We start from the raw sequence: 20,609 nt of genomic DNA, 5'->3' as shown, positions 1-20,609 counted from the left end.
CTCGGGATATGTCTTTACCGTTTTGTTTTGTTTCAGGCTTTGTTTGTTTTTACGCTGCTTTTCTACTAAAATGGGAAAATAATAATCTCTTTGTCTTAAAATATCTCTTTGTAAATATACTTCAAAAGCTCATAAGCTACATGAGTGAAATTTTTTCTCTCCCTTTTCTACCAAAAGCACCAAGATAAGTTATTCCTTGATGAAATTATTGACTATCTATCCCACATGACTTCCTTCAATAGCAAGTAAATATTTCCTCTATAACAAGGGATATGGAATGAAATAAAAATGGAACAGTGTGGAGAAAATGAAAATTTTTAGAGATTTAATGCAAGATTTCTGAGAGGGTCCAAGGAGGCTGGTCTCATACGAAAGGGACTCGGTGACTCACAGCAGTAGAAGGGGTCTGCAGCCTCGTGGGCTATGGCCTTGACCGGAAGGTGACAGACTCACTCGATTCCTCTTTGGCCAGGAATTCATAGACTCGAGTCTGTGTTGAGTTCTATCTCTTTAAACTCCCCACAGAAAACCGCTCGCTTTGAGAAATGAAATCTCCTAGTTACCTTTCGAGATCGTATTAATTTAGAGTTTGAGGGAGAGGGAGAATAACAAAACGTTTTTAAAATTGAATTCTGAAGAGTGTGGATCTTAGACTTCTCTTCAAAAAAACTTTTTAAAACCGCTTCCAGATAGACAGAGACTCAGGTTACGTTTTCAAAGGCGGTCCTTAGGTTCGTGTTGTCGGTATGTGTGGGAGACCTCCAGCTAGGCTGTCCCAGCTTACCGAGGACCGAGGGCAATTCCTAGATACGAAACTCTTTGTTTTAAAACCGGGACAGTTAGGGAAAGACCGGGAGAAGTTGGTCACCCACCCAGGATGTAGTGTTCATTAATTTTCTGAGAAGCTGAGACATCGAGCGATCAATCAGTGTTTACTGAGTACTGGCCTCTGCTCAGTGCTCTGCCGGGCACCGTGCAAGGTGCAGAAGGAACAGAAGGGGTGCGGTCCAGCCCTCGCCTGAAACTCTGCGTCCCTCTCATTGCCCCCCGGGCTCTTAACATCTAATGTTCCTGAAATGCTCGATAATTACTTGCTGAGCATTATTTTATCAGGCCTTATGGTTGGCACTTGGGATGTAAAGACGAATGAGAAACCGAGTCTGGCCTCAAGGAACTGACTCTCCTGCGGGGAAGACAGGCCCCGATAAGACGCACCACGAGCTGGGAAGGGAACTACGGAGCTGTGAGCGCCAGGCACACGCTATGCAGCAGGGCCCAGCAGGCCGCCCGCGATGTTTCGGGCCAGCGGTAGCCTCGACTCCAGCTTGTCTATACTGTGAGCATTCAGAGGAGAGAAAGAACCCTCTTAGCAGAGCGATCATCCCCATGCACCTAGCGGAAGACCTTCCCGAAGAGATAGGACTTCAGAGTAGGCTTGGGTAAAATTGTAACATGTATGAATAAATAGAAAAGAGGCTCTTGCACGGATTCATCGTACTAGTATGCTATGAACCAAAGATTATGATTTATTCGCTGCACCTGAGGCGCAAAAACTAACAAACCAACAGCAACCAAAGATTAACAGGCAGAGGTGGTCCAGAGAAAATTCTAGGTGAGCATAGTGGCATCACCAAAAACATAGACTAGAGGCAAGAAAGTTTAACACTCCTTGGCGAGCATTTCATGTAGAAGGAAAGGTTGGGAAAAATAGGTCCAGGTCAGATGATGAAAGATCGTGAGTTGCTGAGAAGTGTGAAACTCTTTTCCGTAGACACTGGGAGCCACGGACGGCTTTTGAGAAGGGAAGCTCCACTGTAAAAGTCATGTTTTAAAAAGCTTAATCTGGCAAAAGTCATTACCCAGGTCTTGCATGAATTAGAAAAGACTCTAAGTTAATACATTAAAACCAAGGGAGTTTTACCATGTGCGGAAGGGAACGTTAAAGAAAGCTCCCCTTGTTTACCACAGAATACAGCTGCTGGCTTGGTGGGAGGGGGAGGCTTTGACTTTTTCCTAAGGAGGGGGTGGGGGGAGTTGATGCACCTGCAGAGAGAGAAACTGGCATCTCTGCTGAGAGCATCATGGCAGCCATGGATGAACCTTGTCCTCCACTAAGAGCCATCTCATAAGTGGAGAAGGTCACCTGTAAGAGGAAACCAAAGGGACAAGGTCTTCCGGCTCCAACATCAAAATTACAAACAAAACGAGAAAAATGGTTACACCTATATGTGTCTAGACCGAATTAAACACAAGCGACGAGAAAAAGCATCTGCATTATTCCATATCACAGACTCTTGCAAATTGCTTTCTCATCGTCTATTTCCATTTCTAATTCTACCTGTACAAAATAGAATCATGCCTGCTTGTAATGACTTATGCATACATGAATACTAGTAAGCTAAAGCCGTTTACAAAGACAGTGTGATACATAGTAGCTTAGGAATTGCTTCTTTTCCCTGTGATTTTAAATGTGCAACGAGTTTCTTTCTAAAACACATATTTGCAGATGTCACTTTAAACACTATTTTCTGAGATTATATTTTCCATAGAAAACAGATGTCTGCAATTATCCCTTTTTTGACCTCTGAGACTTATCAAAGTCAAATAGGTAATCATCCAATCAGATGGGCTATCATTATCAGAAGAAAAGTAATTATAATCTGAATATGTTTGAACATGATTATTATAAGCTTTAAACTGTTACACTTTTGATTGGGGCAGAATTGGAAGACATTATCACTTCATAATTCAAATGATGTAACTTCACTTGTTTTTGTCATTTAGAATCTGGAGAGCTAAATTTATTTAACAATATAATTCTTTAAACATGAACAAATTATGCAATAATCTCTTTAAAACCATGAGAATGCTTCTCAAAATCTTGACAGTGAAATTAGGGGATTTTTTTTTTTTTCAACTAGAGCAAATCAGAGCTCAGCGCTGAGCCCATCAGAGCGGGAAGGTTGAGGCAGATGTGTTCATTTGACAGATATTTTGTTATCTGCTTGGTCCTGTGAGAGACCAGCTACCTTCCTGCCTACCTCTGGAGGCCGACCCTTTGCTGGCCACAAGCAAAAGCAGAATTAAGCCACATACAGAAATGACACGTGAGAAAGGAAAAAGGGAAAAAGTATACAAGAAAAAAAGTCCTTTCCAAAAAGATGTGTAAACAGAGGAGTGAATTAAATTCAAAACCAAAGCTGAGCATCTTTTAAAGGACTTAAGGGCTTGGAAGTGGAGGGAGAGCGTTGAAAACCTACGTGCTCATAGATACTGAGCAAAATGGCATGTTCCATTCAAAATGATTTTATAAAAATCCGATAAAATCTTTTCGTCCAGATATTTGATTTAAGTATTTTTCTCCGCCACCTTTTCCGAGACCCGTGGCTTTCGCACTGCGCTTTCCGGCCGGCCCGCACGTCTCCTCGGGCCGAGCTGCGGGTGTGGCAAGGCGGCCCGGGCTGAGGCAGGGGTCCGAGTTCGAGTTTGCACTGAACTGCCGGTCGTGGTCGTGGGTAACAAGGGCGCATGGAGCCATGAGGGAGAATTCGTATAGATCAGAAATGTTTGGGGTTGCGCTCTCTGAACACGGCAGAGCGGAGGGTTAGAAGTAGAAAGTCCAGGAGCCTCTCTAGGATTTGAAAAGGACCAAATGGGTTGTTTTTCCATACGCACGGCGTTTCTTAGGACAGTGGTTCGAGAGGTGCCGTTCAACATGTAATTCTAGTTCGGGAGACCTGAGGCGGCTCTCCAGATACGGCAGAACTTTGGTTAAAGCCAGGTTCACACTTCACACTCGTCCGCCTTCCTTATTAAAAACACTCCTCTTCTTGCTGTTTTTTCTTTACTTTTATTTTTTAAATTTTGTTTATTTACTTGTTTATTTATTGTTTTTTTTTTCAATTACAGTTGGCATTCAATATTATTTTATATTAATTTCAGGTGTAGAGCATAGTGGTTAGACTTTTACATAATTCACGAAGTGATGCCTCCCCGATTAGCCTAGTCCCCACCTGGCACCATACACAGTTATTATAGTATTATTGACTATATTCCCTGTGCTGTACTTTACATCCCTGTGATTATTTCATAACTGCCGATCTGTATTTCTTAATCTCTTTCACCCAGCCCCCCAACCCCCCTCCCATCTGGTGACCATCAGCTGTTCCTCGAGTCTACGGTTTGTTTCTGTTTTGCTTGTTTGTTTGTTTGTTTGTTTAGATTCCACATATGAGGGAAATCATATGGCATTTGTTGTTTCTTCTTGAGATGACTGACTCTTTCCCTTCCCCTGCCTCCACCATGCCTATGTATTCAATTCTTTCATTCAACCAAGACCTAGTAAGTACCGACTGTGGGCCAAGCACTGTAGCTCCAGCAGTACACACAGCGGATGGAGTTACCGAGGATTTAAGGTAGAGCTTGCTGCTTCGCCCCCGGACTCAGCATCTCCAGGGCTGGGGCCCAGTGATGCCGTGCACTGTTAAACTCCCCTGGTCACTCAGACCCTCTGACAGTGGCGTGACGGCTGGGATGAGGGTGCCCCGCCAGACACAGTGGGAGACTTGTAAGAGGGTCGATCCTGTGCCGCCAGGAACTTTCCAGGTGCCCCTTGAACTTTCGCCTCATGGACAGGCGCACCTTTCAAAGGCTGGGCTGATTGGGGCCTCGTCTGCTCTGTCTGATGCTGCAGAGGCTGGAGCTCACTGCTTGGTTAGTCCGTCCACGGCAGAGATCCTGTTTTATTAACATGACTAATGATTTGTGACTCCCGATCACCCGGCACAGGGCCCGGCGCGGCATGTTCACTAAGAAAGCTCTAAATGAATGAATGGCTGTCAACTTCACTTGCCAAAGCCTTTGACCCTGTTCGGTCCAAGTGGAAAGAACTTTCTTTGTCTGCATGCTCCCTATCGGTCACAGATTCCCAGCCTAACTTATTATCTTGCAAGATGTCAACGTGGACATTTCCCGTTCGATCCTTACTCGAAATGCCACCCAGCCCAGGCATTTAAGTTACGACGCTACTTTCAGAAGGGGCTCTTTCGTCCGTATTGAGTCCATTGTGCGGGACGTTCCGTACACCCGTGCGCTGCCTCTGATGGATTTAGCTTCTGGACGTGGGTGGCGCCCAGCGGCATCTTGCCTTTCCTCCCTTTCCTTCTGACCTACCATGAAGTAACCGAGGCAACCCGTTAATACTTGGTCTTTTCATCGGACCTTGCGCCTTGCTTACTGCCTTTGAGCCTTGTGATCACATCATTTCCCATCTTGTCAGAATGTCCTTTCTCCTCAGTTTTGCCTCATTCTGGCCAACTTTCAAGACCCGCCCAGCACGCGCGGTGGCCCTGGTACCTCCAGGTGGGGGGAACCAGCAGTCCGAATGACGCTTTCTTCCATGAAGGCTTTTCGACCACTACAAGTGACCTCTTCTCTCTCTCATGGCTTAGTGTAATTATTTTATGTACAAGTTATTCAGCATCCCCCTTTGCTCTGTCTGTCAATTATCTCTTTATATAGTTATAGATGCCCACACGTGTACTTAATTAGCCAGATGAACAGCAGGACAGCACATGGGAAGGGCATGATCTGAGGGGCTCGGCAGACCCAGGTTTCAACCCCGGTCCGCCGTCCTCCCCCCGGCCCCCGCCTTGGTGGGGATGTGACTTATGGCAGGTTACCTCTCTGGGGTTCAGCTTTGCTGTTTGTAAAACAGAGTAACTGTACCTGCCTGTATTAAGCGTGTCTTTTTATTCAGATGCTTTGACGTCTGGGGCCTTGCTGACTCTGGAGAGACTGCCCCTCCCAGGGCTGGCTGCTTTCTAGAACTGGCAAGGGACTGGCCTGCAGGCAGGCCTTTCAGAGGCAAACCGGCCGATCCAGAGCCCGTCCCCAACCACCTCTTTCATGGGCTCTCACATTTGGGCCACCAGACCCTGCACTCATCACCAGGGCAACTGTGTGCCATGCCCCCCCCCCTCATTTCCAGGGAACTATGACTAAAAACTTCTTCCTCTAGGACAGTCATTTCTATGTCTGCATATCTTACCACACCTGATTGAAACTTGATCCGGCATACATTTTTAAAATGCTATTTTTTTTTTTTTAATGGTTATGGGAGAAATTCTCCACCGGAGGCGATTTTTGACCCCCAAGGAACATTCGGCACTGTCCGGTGACTTTTGTGGCTGTCCCGTCTGGGGAAAGCAGTGCGACTGGCATTAGGTGGGCGGAGGCCAGGGACGCTGCCAAACGTCCTACGATGCACAGGACGGTCACCCTCAGTGCCCGATATGTCCGTCGCGGCAAGGCCGAGGGACCCTGGGACACAGTGAGGACTCAGTGAGGTGAAATGCTTGCTGAAGTGATTCTCAGACCACCGCGCGCCTCCGGACCCCCTGGAGGGTTTCTCGGAAGACCCATCGCTGGGCGCGCCCCCAGAGGTTCCGATTCGGTAAGCCCGGGATCGGACCTGAGGATGGGCACTTCTCACAGACCCCGAGGTGAGGCCAACGTGGCCCTTTCAGCACCGACTTGGAGACTCATCAGCCTCATTCGCACCGGACATTCGATGCATGCTCTCGCCTCATTACTATTGTATCAGATCCTTTAGGTCAGACACTGGAGCTTACGCCTCACACCCCACACGGCTCTGGGCGTTGCAACAGGCACTTCGTGAAAGATGCTGATGGCCGTTTGACACCGAAGCATTACTAAGTGGTGAACTCAACTTACTAAGATATGTGCGGAACTAGGTTAGAAACTTATCTGGCTGGGAATATGTTCTAGCTAGCTGTTACTCCGCAGCAAATGACTCCCAAACTTAGGGGCTTAAAATAGTAACCATTTTATTATAGCTCATGATCGTGAGGGTCAAGGCTGGGCTCAGCTGGCTGATCTGTTTCGTGGAAGCACTGATGAAATCTTCTCGAAGAAATTTATCTGGCCGCCGGGCCCGTTCATTCACACATCTAAAAGCTTGCTGGACTGTGTTGAAGACTGGGCTCCAGTGGGACTGTCAACTAGAGCGCCTCCAGGTGGCCTCTCCTTGGGGCGGCCTCAGGGTAGTCAGACTCATTACGGGGCAGCTTCGGGCTCTAGGAAAGAGTATTCCAGCTAACAGAGAGAAAGCTCCGTGGTTTTTTAAGATCCCGCCCCAGAAGTCCTATTTTGTTACTTCTGCTGTACCCTCCTGGTCAAAGCATGTGCAGCCTCCACCCCTGCCTCCCGTAAGTCAAGCTTAGAAGATGTGGAGCCCCCATCTGTTAATGGGAGGCGTGTCACGGAGTTTGTTGGCCGTGTTTTCAAACGACCACATAGTGTTTGATTATAGACCTGTTTCTGGTGAAGGCAGCAGAACAAATAAGTACATGACCCTAGGACTTTGTAATTTTACTCTGCTCTTCTCTCTTCTGCGCTTCTGACGTTAAATCTTCTCCCCAAATACATCTTCGCAAGCCAGGCAGCTTCCTCACCACCGTCTTCATCTTACGGCTGTGAGTTAGAATAAGTATCCATATACCTGTCAGAACTGCCTAGTGCAGTAAAACCCACAATGAAATGTCCTTCCCTATTGCAGGTTCATTACACTGCGTGAAAAATCACCTCCCCCCAAGGACACAGTCCCGGATGGCCTGCTCCTCCCTTACAAGGCCTGTGATACAGGTGTGCTGCTGTCCAGCACTGATGGGGTCCGTACAGCCACTGCGTTCCAGCCCGATGCTCCCGTTCTCTGAGCGACGCCTTCTCCCCTCTCTCCCTGGGCTGCCCTCCCTGGGAGAGCCTGGGCGCTCTGACCTGTTTCACATGTCAGCAGGAGCCAAGTGATGACCTCACCAGCAGCCAAGGATCATTGGGGCTGCATTACTCTCTGTGACTATCCGAAAAGGAAAACAAAAAGCCATTTTAAAAAGCATCCTGTGCTCTTCCAGTACACAAAGGATCTCCTGGAAATCTTTTATTTTTAAATGACATTATAATGTATGATTTGTTTTGTTTTATCACTTTTATCATTTCTTAGCAGAGGCCCAAGTGGCTTGGCTGGGGTAAGGGGGAAAAAATTATAATGATTCATTTGTATACATTCGTCCTAGTGGGAACTCGATGTGGTGGAAATATTATTGGAATATTAAATTAGAGGCACTCAACGTTATTCTCTGTTCTATTTGAAACCAGACACAAGGTACAAACATTATATGAGCCCAAGAGTGCCCCGGTAATTCAGTGATTCATGAGCCCCGCAGAGCACCTTGGCTATTTCTAAACTGAGCTGATATAAACATTCTCCTTCTGCCAGAGTCTAAGGTTCTCCTATTTTAGTGAGTTCTTTAGCTAGCCCCGTCTCCCCCAACTCAACTCCTCTGTGAAAGCCTCTGACCTTAGACAGTAGCTCATGTGGTCCTGGAGAGGATGGGATCAGGCAAGCACACGCCTAGCTACCCCGAGGACCCCTGGCTTTCCAACAAAGCTACCCCAGCAAGGTGTTCTCATGCTGGTCCTCAGCAGCTCACCCCCAATCAGAGCTGACCAGCTCAGAGACCAGTGCATCAGTGAGCATCTAACCAGGAAACAGAATCCAGTGGAGAATTTGAACAGAAGGGCTTCGATGTAGGGATTGATTACACAAGGATGGAAGAGCTGAGAGGCCAGCCAGGGGGCGGTGAGGGATCCGGAGACTGTGAAGACAGGAAGCCCACGGTGCCGCAGAGCTGATGGGTGAGAGGAAGGCGTTCCAGAGCTCAGGAGCGCTGTCACCAGGTGCAAGCTAGGACCACACGGCCCTGCCTGGCAATAACCGGAACCAGCAAGGTTATGCAGCTGCAGACAGGGAGGGGAAGAAGCACCTGCTTCTCCCTCCCTCCACCCGCTCTCCAGTGACCTGTCAGTGCCTTGGAAAAGCAACCCGCAGGGGTCACACCCCTTTGATCAGAACGGTAGGGCAGGGGCAAGAAAAAGACCCGAGGGAAACAACCAGGACAGGCTCCGCGGTGACCCTTCGAAGCTGTCCTCACTCAGCTCTCTGCGGTCTTTCAGAACCCAGCAGAAATCCATCCTGCAGCCCAAGGTCAATGTCAGCTGCTCAAAGGTCTCAGGCGCCGACATCTATTCTGACTGCACTGGCGTAATCTTATGCAATGACAGCCTTTCTCATGAACGCCCCAACCTGGTCAGACTCCTCACCCCTCCTCCCTGCTGACATCTTTGCTGCCTTCCAGCTCAGGTGGTTGCCACGGTCCCGCCCGTATCTTTACCAGTTTGTTTTCAGAGCTAAAGGGTACACATTTATTTTTCTACGTTGCTCTCTCGCTCCGAGTACGGTCTTGGTTCGGTAGCAAATAATCTTTCTCTTTGGGTTCCGAGTCCCTTGTGACAGGGGCCAATTCTGTAAACGGCCACAGTTAGGATTGTGCTGAGTGTGGTTCTAAAAACCTGTGGTTTTTGAACCCATCAGAGCTAATCCCTCTTTATTATAACGAGTGATTTGTAACGCCCCTTTAATTTCCTGAATACGATTAATAAACATAAGTCATCTTCACACATTTTGGAAACAAATCAACGTACTTCCTTAACCGATATAAAAGAAAGACACAACGTTATTTATAATATGTATTTCAAATAGATGGACAGTGTTATTGGCACAGTTATTATTTCCTTATCACGCATGAGGAAACTAAGGCACAAAGAGGCCAGGTGACCCCCAAGGTCACGGAACAAGGACGGAGGTCAAACGTTAGCAGTCCAGGACCCGTGTCAGTCTCCACTGCCCCCTTCTCGATTTGCTTCTCCATTAATGAGACGTTTTATTCCCGACCTGTTTCCTGCTGACAGGTGTAGGCTCCGATAACGTGAAAAAGACCTCCAGAGAGTCACAGAACCCTCTGTTTACTTATTCTGTCTTGTCTGTCTCTCTGAGCACCACTCGGGCCGGCCCTCGGAATGCGGGCAGAGCTCGGCCCTTAGCTGGCCCCTTCGACCCCTGCCGATCCTGCTTTTCTTTTCGTCTGTGAGTCGCTGACCCATTTCATCCATTCTTATGATATGATAACTAAACTAGGTAAAAGAGGCATAATTTACTGCCTTCCCTCTGCTTTTCCAATTATCCACTTGAGCCTCGCTAATTTTCTCTTCACCTCTCCTCACCTCACGGAGCTCTTCTGTTTGCTCTGTCAGACCACGGGGTATGGTGATGATAACCTGCTCTTCTCATTCTGGAAGTCAGCCCAAACAAAGGCCCGCCTCGCCGAACGGGGTGTTTCAGAAGCGATTAGCTCACCTCTCACCCACGGCTGCTCCTCCGTGCTGGCTCCTGAGAGTTTCTGAGAGCAGATCCGGAATGCAGAGCGCCCGCTCAGGGCTCACCCCGTCTTCAGGTCTTCAGCTCCACATTAGCATATTCTCGTTGGCTTCCTGGGCAGGTTGGATGAAGTCTCTGCAATACTGATGGTCCTAAATTAAGTTGTGGAAGATAAGGCCTCATTTTCCTCCAGGGAACTTGATGTCAAGTAAGTAAACATAATTCACAAGGTCTTTGAAAATAAACCAGTTACTCTGGCAAGGATCCCACTAGGACCTCCTCAAGGACCGTATCCAGCTGTATGTGATCTTTTGAAGAGACACAAATGCGTTCAAACAGGATTATGCACGTGGTTTTCATCTGCGTGTGCCTATAACAGTTACCCTGGGGGAATTTTCAAATCAACACTTTGGTGTTACTCTCTTAGGGCTGGTTCTTCCTCTTCCCTTTTCTCTGCTCCTATGCAAGCCGCCAATATCATTGAACCCAACTTTCTATGCCAGCAATGAGGAGAGAGGACAATAAAAAAAAAAAAAGACAAGAAAATATAGGAAGCAAAGCACACAAGGGCTGTGGAGCAGAGTTTTGGAAATGACGGTTCTAATCCAGTAGGCCAAGGGTAGGGGGTCGTCAACATCGAGACTTCTAGGAAGCACAGAATCCCAGCCAAGCCGCAAACAGAAGACAGGACATTTTCCTCTGTCATCGACAAATACAGGTGTCATGAAAAAAACATCCTGTTCTTGTTCTCTTCGTTCCTTCCTTCCATCTATGCTTCCTTCCATTTTCTTCTGAATAAAACAGACGCAGAGGCATTAATCCGATCCTACAAAGTCTCCCACGGATCTCGTAGAGACCATCGGTCAAGCTGTCTGGAAATAGTTTAAGCTCATCTCCCAAGAAAAGCAAGAGGGGAACATAAAATGCGTTTTATTAGTGACATCGGAAAATAAAACATATTAATTCATCTTTCAGAAAATAAAATATGTTAATTCATCTTTCAGCCTTTACGAGATCGACCTCTCAGCGATCGCAGCGCTGTCTAATCGGAAAACGCAGCGTTTCTGAGTCATCGCTCTGTTTCGACGCTCCTTCTGCTGCCAGCTACACTCTTTTGATGATAACACCTCCTATTCCAGTTTCATACGCCGCTGGTGTCTCTTGCCTTTACCTCTTTTCAAGCTCCGGGCACTCATTTTCTAACGACTCGCTGGCCATCTCCGCCCCTGCTCACTGCCCATCCCCCCAAACTCCCAGCCCGATCCCAGTCCTGGCTGGAAGGTTATCCCCTAGTAAATCTGCTGATAGTCTACTTTGCGATGGGGTAGCTATGTACTTGACATATCTCTACACTAGATGATAAGTTCCCTAAGAGGAGGGCCTGTGCCTCACTCATCTGAACATTCATCGCATTGTTTGTCAAGTGCCATGCACACCGTAGTGCTCACTAAATATTTAGTTCGTGAACAGAGAGAGGGCGTTCAGCCTCTAGCGTTAGCGGCGGTGTAATCAAAGAGATCTAAACGATGGGGAAGAACTCTAACGCTATTATGGCGAAGTCTAAGGCGGGAGGCGAGGGAACAATGTCCCCTCCAAATGCCTTATGCGCGCTCGTCATTCCGAACGTTGGACACGGCATGGGTGACTGACGGGCTAATGCTCATCTCTTTTGGAAAGCTGTTGGAGTGGCAGGGTGATGACATTTCCTTTTCATCAGCCCTAGAGGCACAAAGTCAGGATGCAGAGCAAGGGGACATGTTATACCCACTTCCTGCCCATTGTCATGGGCAATGGACCCCGAGTCCCTGCTTCTGCTAGGCTGCCACAAACACATACGACACCTACAAACTTCCGAGGAAAGATGACAGGTCAGCACCGTCGTTATCATTGTTGTCCATTTCCCTGCCATACTGTGAGCTTCTTGAAGATAAGGGTCTATCTAACCTTATTACTTAATTCATTCCTCTTTATAGCTATGACAGCGGCAGATTGGTGCTCAATGAATATGTATGGAATATCGAGTTTCTTAGAGCTTCGTAGGGATGAAGTTTAAAATACTCATGTAAGGACATGCAATTATTAAGAAAGCTATTAATCAGCCGTTTTTTAATGTTGACAGAAAACAGTCCTAGAATCAAGATGCCTAACAACAAAAAAAATTTTTTAATGCTAAATCGATGCACATTTTTTCCTCTCACAGTGTATTTGTTCTCCAGACCATGTGTATCAGAATTGCCTGAGAGATTATAGATTTCAGATTCATGTGCCTCCACCCAAGAATGCAATTCTTTGGGATGAACCTGGGAACCTACATTTTAAACATGCACTGTCGAAGTTGCTATGGCAAATGGAAATTTCAAGACATTGGCCCAGAGTGATGAGTGAGAAAACTGTCTCAGGGAGAGTTGACACAACTCTGAAATTATCCGAAAGACCCAAGGCTTCTATCTCGGGGTGCTTTAAGCATGTCACGGATCTCTTTTTGTCTTAGATGGCTTAGAGCCAGGAAATTGAACAAGATGACCTCACATGATTCTTTATAGATATATAATACTATAAAAAAAATCTTCTCTATCATCCCCCCAAATTCAACATGCACAAGAACAAAACTCTGGACCTGTCATTTCTCTGATAAAAATGGCTTGACTGGCTTATTGTCCTTTTCGGCTGCCTTTTCTTCTGTTACTTAAATCCAGTATTCCTTTGAGCGCCTACTTAGTGCAAGGCCTGGGCAAGATACTTTTTAAAAAACTTGGAATGCGAATCGGCCGTCTACGAGGAACTCACCACCTAGAACACGTTGGACATGTGACAAGAGATAAGCATGCGAGAGCTAGGGAGTAACTCGAAACGCTAGAAGAAAGGCCAGGAGTTTGTCGAGTGCCTGCAATTAACCATACAAATAATAACGTCTTGGGTGTTCCGAGGACAGCGGTCATTTCAAGCTGGGAGAGGCTTTTAGTCGAATCTCTAAGGATGGAGGAGGATTTGAAAGGCAAGAAGGACAAAGAAAGCCAGGAACTGGAGTGGCGTGAGCACACGTTAGTCGAAGAGGGGTAAAACCATTTGATAAGGATAAAATTTTAATCAGGAAAGTGGAGAAATAGATGAGTAAGTTGCAAATCTGCTTTGAAGGGATTCTAATATCATACTGAGAGAATTTTGGACATTTTCCTACAGAGAAGTTGGAGGATTGGAGGTCAATACAGTTTGGAGAAAGTCGTTGTTTTAATAAGACTAATCAGAAGGCAGTTTTAAGGTGATGTTCAGAGAGAAAAGATGCGAAGCAGACAGACCAGTTAGAAGGTGGATATTAACCGCCATGCCGCTGCCGCTGCTCGCAGGCACTTACTGAGTGCCCGCACTGTGCCAGGTGCTGGACTAAGCTCTTTACACATTCTTTTGCTTTAAATCCTCACGATGAACTTATGAGGCATTTATTATCCCCAAATGAGGAAACTGAGGCTCAGATGTTAAAAATTGTGTCTATATTTACACAGCCTGGATTTCTCACCACCGCCAGATACCTCAGATGGCTCTCCTCATTTTCTTTTTTTTTCTATTTTGGTCAAGGGAAGAACAGAGGCACAGATTAGCTGACTCTCCCCTAGGCTACAGGCCTGTCCCATAAGCGTTTGCACTCACAAACAGAGGTCTGGGACAAAGCCTGGGAACATCTTTACTTATCTTCCGGATGACACTCCGACGCAGGCAAAGAGAGAATTTACCAAGCTTCAGATGTCACCATTGTCCCCATCGTAAGCAAGAGCATCTCTGTAATGATGAAAAGCACTATAATTTTAACCTTGTTATTGGACTAACCACAATTTACGCTAGTGATAGAAACAAAAAAAAAAAAAAAAAAAGGAAAGGATTTATGAGATGTAAGATAGAAAGATAAACTCTCGTCCCTTAGGGGCTATTAGAAACATTGCCAAAAATACCATAAATGTGTGAAATGCAAAATGATTATTTTTGCATTTCCACTGGGCATGTCCTACATTGCAAGAATTTACAGGGCACAAGTCCTCGGTACAGATGGTTGAGCTGGAGGGGAATGGAGGAAGAGCCACCAGCAGCAGGCCCAGACCCTCCTCTGAGGAGGCCCCACTGACTGAATCCCAGTCTGGGACGGACGTAGGGCAGGTGGCTTTAGGCACAGGGAATATGCCCAGTCTCCTAAGGTGTCACACCTGTCAGTGTCTTCTTCATTTCCTGCCTCCAGCCACCTGCTCTTAGGGCAGCTTTGGGGGCAATACCCTATCCTGTGTCTCACCAGGTCTTGGTGTCAGATTTGCATCCGCCACAACATCTCGAACATGACAGGGCAGCCAAGACAGTCAAGAGGCACGAGGAGAGCCGGCTGACATCCATCTAGCCGCCCCCACAAAGCCCCACAAACATCAGCTTCCAAGAAGTTAGAGCCACCGACTTGGCCCCAAGGAACTACGAGAGGTTTTATAAGAGAGAAAGAGAATAGACGCCAGATTGTGGTCGAACTGAAACCAACCTAAAATCATCCCTGCAGCTGGCCAGCCTGGAGTGGCTGTCTCGGCGGAGACATCGCCAGTAACATCCGAAGGCCCAGTCACAGGAAGCCGGTCACGGCTCAGCCGCTGAGTCAGGCGCAGGATGCAGATCGTATAAAGGCCTGGGGTTAAGCCGAGTAATGGATCCAGAACTCCCCTGACCCAGCAGCCAGCCTCAGGAGCGGGAGGTAAAGCTGGGCTTCGACCCCTAGAGGAACTTTCTGGCAGGCTTGCTTGTAGTAAGGTCAACAACTCTTGGGAAAAATTGAGTTCCAAGATTTGCTCACCCTCCAGTAACATCGTTTCTTTTTGGGGCTCGATATAAGGTTATGCATCTCATGGGCCTGTGATATAGAAGTCAACTGACTGGAGTAGGTTTCACTGTCCACGATGGACCTACATTCCTGCAGTACAGATGTTAAGAGAATTAGTTATATAACATCTGCAAATCACTTGAGATGAATGAAAGAGGGTTGCTGAGTAAATAGGTGGTATAAAAATAATCTCGTACTTGTCAAGTTAGTGATGTGGGGTCGTTGCAGGTAGAGACATGAGGGCCACATGCCAGCAGTGCTGGATTGAATTATGGTGACTCTTGTATATGACCAAGAGAGTGCTTGAGTTGCTGCATTCCATATTTAGATGTAGGCTGCAAACGAAAAAAAAAAAAACCAGTTTTTACAACTCTAAATACACTTTCTACTACAGAGAATGGTGACTGAAGCAAAAGCAAAAATAGCTGCTCGCACCACAGTTTAAGAAAAACCTAAATCTGAAAAATGATCATTTTTATTTGCATGCTACCAAATAAGGACATTGGGGAAGCAGTGAGTCACCAGGATTCTAGCATCTACCAGATTCCAGCATGATGTGAGATGATATTCTCAAATTTACATTAAGCTTTCCTCCCGATGTGTAACCTTAAGTTCGTATCTGAAACATGGCCCAAATCACAACTGTACCGAACAGTGACAGCGCTGCTCCAATGAATGATTTCAACACTTTCAAAACCTCGAGTGACTGGGAATCATACCCCACACCTAAGGAGTACTTTAGGCTTGTAAAAGTACCTTTGCCTACATCATCCCGTTTGATCACATTTGATTCTCACAAAAATCCTTGAGGCGAAGTGTTTGTAAGTGTGTCGTTGTCATATTAAAACATCATTGAACTGTGGGTCTTTTTGTAGAGACAGGATAAATCACTATGGGTAGGAATAAAAGGAACGAACAAACGAAAACTAGGAAATTTAGAGATCTAAGCTCCCTGGTAACATGTCACATGGCCCCTGTTTAAACCCAAGCTCTGCAAGTATCAACACCCAGCAGAAAGGTTTAGGAATTGCTTGCAACCCAAGCGTGTTTTCTTCTTCTCTATGCTTTTAGAAGATGGTTTAAAGAGAGTCAGGGAATGTTCTGGCCTTTCGTCTGGAAACTCCCTCTGTTTGTTGTCTACAGCCTGTGAGATTGGGCTATTTGCTTTGAACGGACTGAACCACCTTGAATATAAGCAGTCTTCTGTGAGGGGTTGACTTACTTTGGATGTGCAAAAATGTTTCCTGAGCTTCTCATCTAAGGTTTGCAGGTTTTTCTGCCCCTGCGTGACACAGCGGAGGGTTCAGAGGGGAGTGTCTCTGTTTTCGCATGTTTTGGAAGGTGGCAGAGGAAAATCGTCTCCATTCCATAGCATAATAAGCTATCTGCATCTCCCCGAGGATTTTTTTTTTTTCATGAACCTTCGACTGATATCCGTATTATTCAAGTTCCCGAGGGCAAAGCACCTTTGCCAAGAGACCCGTGAGCACAGTTTCCAAGGATGGAGCGCATTTCTTCTTGAGTTCCCAGGATAGCCCTGGGCCAGAGGGGGAGCTCAAACACGGCGTCCCAGGAAATACATTTTTCTGGAGAGTTTTTGGATAGTTACAATAGGTTTTCATGTTCACTTCTAGCAAAATAACAAAATAAATAAACGAAGGTGACATTCACGTTGTGCCCTACTTAACTGTACCGAGGGGAAAGGATGAGTTGGGGTGAAAGGAACTGCCACCAGCAAAGATTCTTAAACTTCTGCCTACCCCCCCCCCACCACCCTAAGTTAGCAACCATTTTGGAGTAACACAGCTCACTGTGTGTCTCAGAAAGGGCCACCAGGCTGAGCAAGTGGAGGGAGGAGGGGTCATCAAACAACAGGTCATAATAGAAACCAGGGCTCAGAAAACAGGGTCCCCTGTGCTACCCCCATCTCTAATTATTTGTGTGACACGGAACAAGGCATTCTCTCTCTTTGGTCTATAAAACAAGGAGGTTGGGCTTAGTGTTTTGAAGGTTCCTAAGAGCTTCTAAAAATTAGGATCCTTTTGGTAAGCACCGTGTAGGGAGGTTGTGAAGCGAAGCATAATTATCGCTGTCAGCCGTAAAAGAACAGACCTTGGAGGTGGTGTGAAAATAATCCACAAGGAAGCCTTGTGATGGGCTGGAAAACTATCCAGAAACACCGGGTTATGTGTAGTGCATAATTTGAGGCAATATAAAATGGGGCTCATGCGAGAAAGCCCACATCTTAAGGAAGGAGAGTCAGGCTTTCGAACAGAAGCTCTGCCCTATTCCCTTCTACTCTCTCTCCCCAGGATAATGTAGCACCTTGTGCGCGCAATTAAATGTCAGCCACAGAAAACATTTCCCTTGGCTTTGTTGTTCCAGAACGGGATTCTTTTGTCTTCAATATAATGGATATGCAGAAACAATGATAGAACAGAGATTTTTTTTCTAAAGCGATGACAAACACACTGCTGCTTCCTCCCTCCCTCCTTCCTTCTTCTCCCTACTCCCCACCCCCAAATAAATCATTGTTCCAAAAAAAAAAAAAAATCCCATTGTCTATTGTCCACGGAGATCAAGCCCTGCCTCGGAGCAGCTCCGGCGGGCTCGCAGCGGCCCCGAGCGGCCGGGAGGTGGCGCACGAGGGCAGCGCAGGCGGCCGCGCGCCGGGCCGGGAGGGGTCCCGCCGCCCCCGCCGCGCCCGCCGCCGACTTCCCCTCCCGCCTCGCGTGCTAATTGCTGGATGCTCTACTGGGACCGCGGGTTAGGGGGAAGAAAGCGGGAATGGGAGGCGGGGAAGAGAGGTAGGGAATGCGGTTCCGAATACACAAAGCCTCCGGGGTCTCGTGGCCCAGGAGCAAGGCGCCCCCCCCGCCCGACCCTCGCTTCTCCTCCTTTTCCGTCCCCACCCCCAGGACCAGGGCGCTGACCAGACGAGCAGACGGATCACTGCGAGGAAAATGGTGATCCCGGTGCGGAGCCGCACGCGCTGCTGTGCCCGTCTCCCGCCGAAGCCTGGACACCTCCGTCCCCAATTCACCCATCCCGGCGGGCATCACGGCCCAGGGACCCCCAAACGCTGTCCAGCCGGGCGTGGGGCGCCTCCTGACGCAGGGATTGTGGAGGCCAGCAAAGGAGACAGGATCTGCCCGCGGGCCAGGTCCCCGAGCAGCAGGGCAGGTCCCATGTGGGTGCCTGGGCCCACTGGCGCCATCGGCCACCTCCCTCCAGGAGGGCCGGCGGCCACTCGGCCTCTTCAGTGTCGGGGCTGGCGCTGTCAGTTCGTTCCGCGACGAATGGGGTCACGCAGTCATCCGGACACCCAACCTCTGTCTGGTCGAACACGGTGTTAGGATTCCTGATGGCCCTAAGGCGGGAAGCCTGGGTGAACCCGCGAGCATTAACACCTCGGGCTTTGTGACCTTGGGGACGTTCCCACACCCCTCTACGCTCCATCCCCCCAGCTGTAAAATGTGGGGGTAATTCTTGCCGCTTAGGAATTTTGTGAAGATGTTTAAAAAGTGCTGCTTAACTTAGCAGGAGGCATGGCCAACGTCACTGTTATTATTAACCACCTGACTCTCCTTGGAGGGGGAAGCAGTTTGCCGCCCTTGAGACAGCTGGCACCGCTGTGGCGTAGACGGAGAGGAGTCCAACAGGGGAGCCAAGAGGACGTCCTCAGACTGGTCACGGCTGATCCAAGATCCACTCTGTCCCTCTGCTGCCCTCCCCCCATGCCTGCTCCTGCCCCGAGGCTGGGCTGTGGCTACATGAAAAGCCCCTCTTGTCCCTCCCCCCATTCTCACTCCTTTTATACACCGCCCCCTCATTTGGAGAATCCCGAGAGAGTATATTACCTGGGCTTTGGAGCCAGACACAGCCAGGTTGGCATATCCTGGCTCCCCCATTTGCTAGCTGAAAAATTGGACAAATCATTTAACCTCCTTGAGCTTCCGTTTGCTCTGCTATAGAAATAGTGGTCATGATTCTTACCTCATAGGATCCTCGCGAAGACTAATGGAGATAATGTATACAAATTACCTAGCCTGTACTACCTCTTCAGAAAATTTAAAATTTTCAGTTTTACAGATGAAATTAGGTTAGATTGTTATGCAGAAGATAATGGAAGTCCGCTGGAATTTCCACAGACATCATCCACCAAAGGCGAACCCAGCAACTGCTAACAATTAGCTTCTCTACTCCCTTCTGAATCAGCAAGGTTTATTTCCCCTCCAGGAAGAGAGCACAAATCCAGAGAGGGCACATTCTCCCTAGAGCCTCGCAGGTACACCTCAGACGCTTGAATAGGCTTATTAACTCCTCGAGGCCACCAGATGACCATTTTTAGAGCAATGCTCCTGCCGCAAGTTCCTCTGGGGCGGGTCTAGCTAGATGTTGCATTTCTAAGCCGCGGTGTGTGCCTTAATGACCCGTGACATGCCGACTCTGTCTTAGTACTTATCACGTGTGTGCTGCTACCTAAGCAGAAGTGTGGCGGCCGGGCGTGGCATCGGGCAACGCCGGTGTCAAGCAGGCAGGAGATCAGGAGCTGTTGACCCTTCTCTAAAAGGACACGGGCCATGTCCGCGAGCATCGGATTTGCACAGCTCTTGGGAGAAGCTTGGCCTTTGGGCGGACAGAGTCCCATGGGCGGGGCAGGGCCAATAGGCAGCTGTGATCGCCAGCCTCCCACGTGGCCCCCAACGACTCTTGCGTCCTGATGTGCACGTCCTGGGTAGTCTCCCATATTAAGGAAGGCCGAGTTGTATAACCAGGTGAATAATGTGAATTGACAGTGTGTGACGACTTCCAAAGCCAGCATATAAAAGACACCGTGACTTCCATTTGCCCTTTCTCGTATCACTGACTGTGCTGAAAGCTGGCCACCATGTCGTGAGAATGCTCAAGCAGTTCTGCGGAGTGGTCCCTGTATCAAGGTGCCAAGGCCTCTGCCCGCAGCCAGCCCCGTGAGCGAGCCCTCAGGCCGAGGTGGGTCCTCTCCCCCCAGCCCCGCCTGCGGGTGACCGCAGCCCTGGCTGGCATCTTGAGTTCATGAGAGACCCTGAACCGAAACCACAGTGAAGCCATCCCTGAATTCCTGACTCAGAAAACCCGTGTGAGATTAAAAAATAATAATAATAATAATAATAATAATAATAATAATTTAGGCCTACTTGAGGCCTACAGATGACTGATTCGGCAGCGCTCGGGAAGAGCCGTGGGGCTTCCATCGCCTGCAGGGCTGGTAGCCAGGGTCCCGCCCCCCCACTTGGTCAGCTCTGCTGGTTCCGCACTGTGTCTGGGGTGTAAAAGCCTGAAGGACCTGGGGGAAACCTCAAGCTAGCGTCACTCCCCCGCCCCGTCCCCCGTCCCCCGCAGCCCGGTGGTCATAGACACCCTAACCTTTATTTTCGAGCAGGGCTGAGAATAGGGCATTCTCCGCCTCCGCCTCCCCCCTGCCCCGGTTCC

At 48.1% G+C, this 20,609-nt stretch overlaps 2 long non-coding RNA genes across 2 annotated transcripts in view; one reads left to right on the top strand and one right to left on the bottom strand.

Annotated features, from left to right (window-relative positions):
* LOC107515364 overlaps positions 1 to 9,543 on the top strand; it is a 68,963-nt gene extending 59,420 nt beyond the window's left edge. The window contains exon 4 of the long non-coding RNA XR_004954855.1: positions 7,580 to 9,543. This is a non-coding gene — a long non-coding RNA (uncharacterized LOC107515364). The remainder of the gene's footprint in view (positions 1 to 7,579) is intronic.
* A 5,460-nt stretch (positions 9,544 to 15,003) lies between these two features.
* On the bottom strand, positions 15,004 to 18,684 carry LOC107515366. The gene is made up of 3 exons (XR_004954856.1): positions 18,071 to 18,684; positions 15,335 to 15,472; positions 15,004 to 15,227 (listed from the first exon to the last, which is right to left on the bottom strand). It is a non-coding gene; the product is annotated as an uncharacterized LOC107515366 (long non-coding RNA).
* Positions 18,685 to 20,609: the final 1,925 nt, after the last annotated feature.

This window comes from Rousettus aegyptiacus, unplaced genomic scaffold, assembly GCF_014176215.1.
Source record: "Rousettus aegyptiacus isolate mRouAeg1 unplaced genomic scaffold, mRouAeg1.p scaffold_m13_p_16, whole genome shotgun sequence".
Taxonomy (NCBI): domain Eukaryota; kingdom Metazoa; phylum Chordata; class Mammalia; order Chiroptera; family Pteropodidae; genus Rousettus; species Rousettus aegyptiacus.
Note: the sequence above shows the minus strand (reverse complement) of the source record. Positions and strands in the feature narration are given on the sequence as shown.